The 5,917-nt window shown below is 38.0% G+C and overlaps 1 pseudogene; it reads left to right on the forward strand.

Annotated features, from left to right (window-relative positions):
* The first annotated feature begins 4,879 nt into the window (after positions 1-4,879).
* Positions 4,880-4,972, forward strand: LOC113709192 (U2 spliceosomal RNA; annotated as a pseudogene).
* Positions 4,973-5,917: the final 945 nt, after the last annotated feature.

Raw genomic sequence — 5,917 nt, forward strand, 5'->3', positions numbered from 1 at the left:
ATTAAACCCCTTTTTGTTGTATGCTATTGGGGTAAGTACTTTGTTGTGTACTTTGCTGAGAGATATCGTCTATTGAGAGATTGAATATCTCAGGGCTTGGTTCCAGCCCAATTCCAAGGGTAGACAAATTATTCGAGCCTGCCGGGGCTTGGTCGAAGATAGTTCCATGCTAAACTTAGGATTTAGTTCTTTGTTAAAGCTTTGATGAAAGCTAAGTTATTTTGCTTCGCTCAAGCTGCTGTGTACTGTTGACTGGCCAGCGGGGGTTGATAAGGTGAACAGGGAAAGTTAAGTGGAGTCTACGGACCATGAGTACTTTGGTTGACGGAGTGTCAACAGGCGTTCAAGATCGGGGAATTGAACTGGTTTTGGAGCCACCCGTATCCTACCATTGTGATGTTACTTTTCTATTATTGATGTGAATTATCCCGATTTACTTGTTTAATTATGAGAGTTTACATTTTTACCCCTGATTATTCACTAAGCATATAGCTTACCCCTTTCAATTTATTTTCCTTAGTAGGGGGCCGATGCGGGGATCGCTCGGGCAAGTGTTAGACTTTTGAGCTATAGAATAGTTGAATTTGTACTTGTTATAAGTTGACGAGTAAGATGTATATAATTGTCGTGGTGGTTGTAGTTATCACCTTTTCTAGGGCTTACTTTCTGGTACTCGTGGTATGTATGACTTGATGTACTAGTTTATGCAACTTTTGAGGATGTAATCGTTTAAACAGAACTTTTTTTTGGTGTGAGCTCTATTTTCCAGTTTTAGAGTATCGAGTCGTGGCACGAGTTAGGCTGTGTCTCGTCCAAGGGTATCGGCGGGACCGTATCGGAGGTATAATCACCTGTCACTTACGATACATTGTGCATGAATCAAAGCCTTAGATGGTTCACATGGCATTCGTTCTCAAGCCTTACTCAAGTCGCAAGTATATTGACTTAGTTCTCGAGCGTAAATTTGGGCGGCACGCCCTTTATATTTACCTATTTTCCAGCCATTTATGGCTTCGTTCTTTTCCTCAATCAAACCCAAAGTCATATACAAAATCATCTCATTTCAATAGCCATTCCATAGGCTCCAAGTCATACAAGTACAGAATCAAGCTAGGAGCATGTGCGGAAATGAAGGTTGAGTCAAGAAACAAAAGATAGATTTGACGTTGTTTTGCGTAACGGACACAACCGAAGCTATGCTTATCGGATTGTATTCAAAAGAAGGTATATAAGTTAGAATCTACTCGAAACTTGTACCCTTGGAAAAATGAAATTCACGACTAATAGAAATACGTTTTTTTTGTCACTTCGACTCAAATGGAGATTTCAAAGTTTTACGAGCGAGTATAAGTTTTACAAATATTTTACTCATTTCCTTTGGTTTAAATGTACTCTTTTCACTTCCAAAACTATACTTATACTTTGTACTAGTAGTTATTCATATTTTCTTTGGTTCACCTAAACTTTGGATGGTTTAGCTGTGATATTTTCTCTTGGTTATTATTAGGGTTGCTTGGTGATTGAGGGTATTATCCGGAAGGAAACTTTGGGCATTATTTTGCTTAAATAGGTGAGTGTTCCTTGTTTGTTATATTGTCCTTGACTTCATGGCTTGCTGTTATTGTTTGATAATGTGTTAAATGCTCTCAATGATTTCCAAAACGAGTTTTCTAGTAGAGCGTGTACTTTATCGCACTCGACCTAAATGAATATGAAATTTTCAATGATTTAATGATTAAAACGTTACTTGTGCAAGAATGTAAGCCTTTTGACTGAACTGGGCCCTGCCCTTCGTTACTGATCGACTCGAGCCAGAAGCAGACTCGGTCGGGCGATTTGGTAACCCTGGGTGAATGTTTGGTATACTCGAGTATTACCTTGTAGTCTGGTGGAGCTTGGACAACGTCTAGGAGGGGGTGAATGAAATGAATGAACGAATGCCAATGCAAATGAGGGGTTTTACTTACAAAAATGCATTTTCAAATGATTGGAGAAATAAGGGAATGAAAGGAGAATGATTGAACGAATGAATGAATGGCTCCCTGTGAGCACGTATCCTTTTAATGAATGTGTTATTATCACTTTCCTTTGTAAATGCATCTTGACATAGTGTTTAACTTATTGTTTGATTATGTGTTCGGATTATAGTGTTTAACTTCTTGATATTGTTTAACTTATTGTTTGACATGGTATTAGGGTTCGTAGATGGTTCACGTGGTATTCATTCTCAAGCTTTACTCAAGTCACAAGTATATCGACCTAGTTCTCGAGCGTAAATTTGGGCAGCACGCCCTTTGTATTTACCTATTTTCCAGCCATTTATGGCTTCATTCTTTTCCTCAATCAAACCCAAAGTCATATACAAAATCATCTCATTTCAATAGCCATTCCATAGGCTCCAAGTCATACAAGTACAGAATCAAGCTAGGAGCATGTGCGGAAATGAAGGTTGAGTCAAGAAACAAAAGACAGATTTGACGTTGTTTTGCGTAACGGACACAACCGAAGCTACGCTTATCAGATTGTATTCAAGAGAAGGTATATAAGTTAGAATCTAGCCGAAACTTGTACCCTTGAAAAAATTAAATTTACAACTAATAGAAATACGTTTTCTTTGTCACTTCGATTCAAATGGAGATTTCAAATTCTTACGCGTGAGTATAAGTTTTACAAATATTTTACTCATGTTCTTTGGTTTAAATGTACTCTTTTCACTTCCAAAACTATACTTATACTTTGTACTAGTAGTTATTCGGATTTTCTTTGGTTCACCTAAACTTTAGATGGTTTAGCTGTGATATTTTCTCTTGGTTATTATTAGGGTTCCTTGGTGATTGAGGGTATTATCCGGAAAGAAAGTTTGGGTATTATTTTGCTTAAATAGGTGAGTGTTCCTTGTTTGTTATATTTTCCTTGACTTCATGGCTTGCTCTTATTGTTTGATAATGTGTTAAGTGCTCTCAATGATTTTCAAAACGAGTTTTCTAGGCGAGCGTGTACTTTATCGCACTCGACCTAAATGAATGTAAAATTTTCAATGATTAAATGATTGAAACGTTACTTGTGCATGAATGTAAGCCTTTTGGCTGAATTGGACCCTGCCCTTCGTTACTAATTGACTCGAGTCAGAATCGGACTCGGTCGGGCGATTTGGCAACCCTGGGTGAATGTTTTGTATACTCGAGTATTACCTTGTAGTCTGGTGGAGCCTGGCCAACATCCAGGAGGGGTGAATGAAATGAATGAACGAATGCCAATGCAAATGAGGGGTTTTACTTACAAAAATGCATTTTCAAATGATTGGAGAAATAAGGGAATGAAAGGAGAATGGTTTAGCATTTTCAAATTATTCGAATTTTCTTTGGTTCACCTAAATTTTGGATGGTTTAGCTGTGATATTTTCTCTTGGTTATTATTAGGGTTCCTTGGTGATTGAGGGTATTATCTGGAAGGAAATGGTTCCTTGGTGGACCGCCTGCCCAGCTCTCGCCGGGACTCAGTCGTTCACTTCAGTTCTCAATTAAAATCGGAATAAAATCACAGGAATAAGAATAACAACAATCCAAAACTTAAAGCAAAACTTATGTCCATTGCTATCCCAAAAGGGAGTACAAACTTCGAATATACAAAGGTTCTCAATTCTTCAAACATCCAGCCCGTGCCAAGCGCTAGGGCGAGAACCATTACAAAAGAATCAAAAGAACTAGACTGGCTAGTCTATACTGAGCTCTCGTCCTTGCTCGCCTTCCCCTGTTAAGGAAAACAACACTAAAGGGATGAGCTAAAGGCTCAGTGAGGTTCCGAACGCATAATCAAACAATAAGTTAAACACTATGCCAAGAAGCATTTACAAAGGAAAGCGATAATAACACATTCATTAAAAGGATACGTGCTCACAGGGAGCCATTGGCACTATGCATGAATGTAATATTTGAGATTGTACTTGTACTTGTACTTATGTGAGAACTAAGGACCTTTGTCTTATGCTGGAAATTATTATTGCTTGTATCTCTTGAGGTTTTAGTTTGTAGTATATGTATATTGTGGAACATTTGATGTATATTTGAGATTTATCTTGTCATTTATTTTAGGACTGTAGTAAACGACTGAGTCCCGGCGAGAGCTGGGCAGATATAGATGCTACTTTGTGGAAGATTTCATGGATTAAAGTGGAGTTAGCTAAATTTCTGATTTTTTTTGGGATTTTTCTATTTTCGTATGATGATTATGGTTGGCCTTGGATTGATGACTCTAAATTGTGTTAAATGGATCCCTTGTGTGTTAATTGCAGTTATTTGCGAAAAATTTCAGTTTTGTGCGAAAATTCCAGGTTTGGGGTTTTAAATCTGCCCTGTTCTGACTGGATTTATTTGGGCATATTAGAGACTGAATAAACCCTTACCCAAAACATGAAAGTTGTTGGTAATTGAGTTAGCTAGTTACCTGTAAATTTTTAGCTCAATCGGAGCACTGTAGCATATGAAATAACCGAAATATGCTTGACTACGCATGAGCCCTATTTCGTGGACAGATTTTTGTTTTCGTGAGGAATTCCACTTTTGATCATGAAAATGCATGATTTGGCTTTAGAGGCCTTCATAAGAAATGTAGATATATGTTTTGGCTTCGAAACGCCATAAGATTCGTTTCAATCCGATAAGTGTAGCTTTTTGTGCCATTTGTTCGTCAAAGATTTAGAGCCATGTAGGAATAGATTGGCTGCTGGCCAAATAGACCCACACCAACCTATCTTTTTTAAGTTTAGAACTTGTTGATTGTACTAGCCAAAGCTATAAGAAATAGTCCCACATCGACTTAGTAGGAGACTGCAGGAAACTGCAGCGACTATAAAAGCAAGGTGGATGGGCCGTTTTAAAGCATACCTTTCTCGGCCTTTTGGCTAAGATCAAGTGTAGTATTTGTTCTTATCAGTTTAATATCTGACAGTAAAACAGTAGATCCTCCAACGATTCACACGGAGAAATTTAATACAAATGCTTCCTTCACCTCGAGCCCTGTGGAGGGGAATAAAATAGTTTTGGGGTGAGCTAGAACCTCAGCGAGTAACCAGTAAAATCAGTAATCAAATCAGTTTCTCAATAGTTCATTTCAATGACGTCATGATTCAGTATTCAAATGTACTTTTATTGCTCTTGTGAGCTAGGGAGATCATGGTACTCAGACGTCCAATGCTCAAATAGATCCAATAACAGTGAAACAGTAATAGGGAGACCTTTGGTGCTCTAGATGAACAGTAAACAGTGGTGGAGACTGTGACGGCCCCACCTCCCCCTAAGGCATACCAAAGGGTTCGATGGGTCGCATGCCCAACTCTCGCCAGGACTCACTCACTCGCACCTCACACATACATGCATATACAATAAATAACATCACAATTCAAACTTATAGTATACATCGATGCATAAATCCAGATACAAAGTTTCTACACACCGAAAATCTTCAAAGTGTTTACAATTCGAGTGCAAATCACCTTAGTCGAGATATGGCGCGAGTACAAATTCAAAACTCAAAATAACTAGACTACACTAGTCTGTACACGTCTCACGCCTCGCTCGTATCCCCTATAAGGAAAACAAATGGCGTAGAATGAGCTAAAAGCCCAGTGATGTTCCAAATAACAAATTGACCATTTTAAAAGTATGAATATCAACGCAACAAATTAATGAGCATCAAAAGTTCATAAAAGTGAACAATAATACTAAGAAGGTATAGAACAAGTTTTAAGTGTGAAAACTCCCTTTGACATTTCATCATTCCTTTCACCAATTGATTCAACTTGAGAAGGCATTGCTAGCCTTTTACACCTTCCTTCATGATTTGCATAAGAAATACAAGTGTTAGGATGGGAATTATACTCAAAATAGGGTAAAGATGATGAATGAACCATAGGTAGCAA

Source organism: Coffea arabica, chromosome 9c (genome assembly GCF_036785885.1).
Source record: "Coffea arabica cultivar ET-39 chromosome 9c, Coffea Arabica ET-39 HiFi, whole genome shotgun sequence".
NCBI lineage: Eukaryota > Viridiplantae > Streptophyta > Magnoliopsida > Gentianales > Rubiaceae > Coffea > Coffea arabica.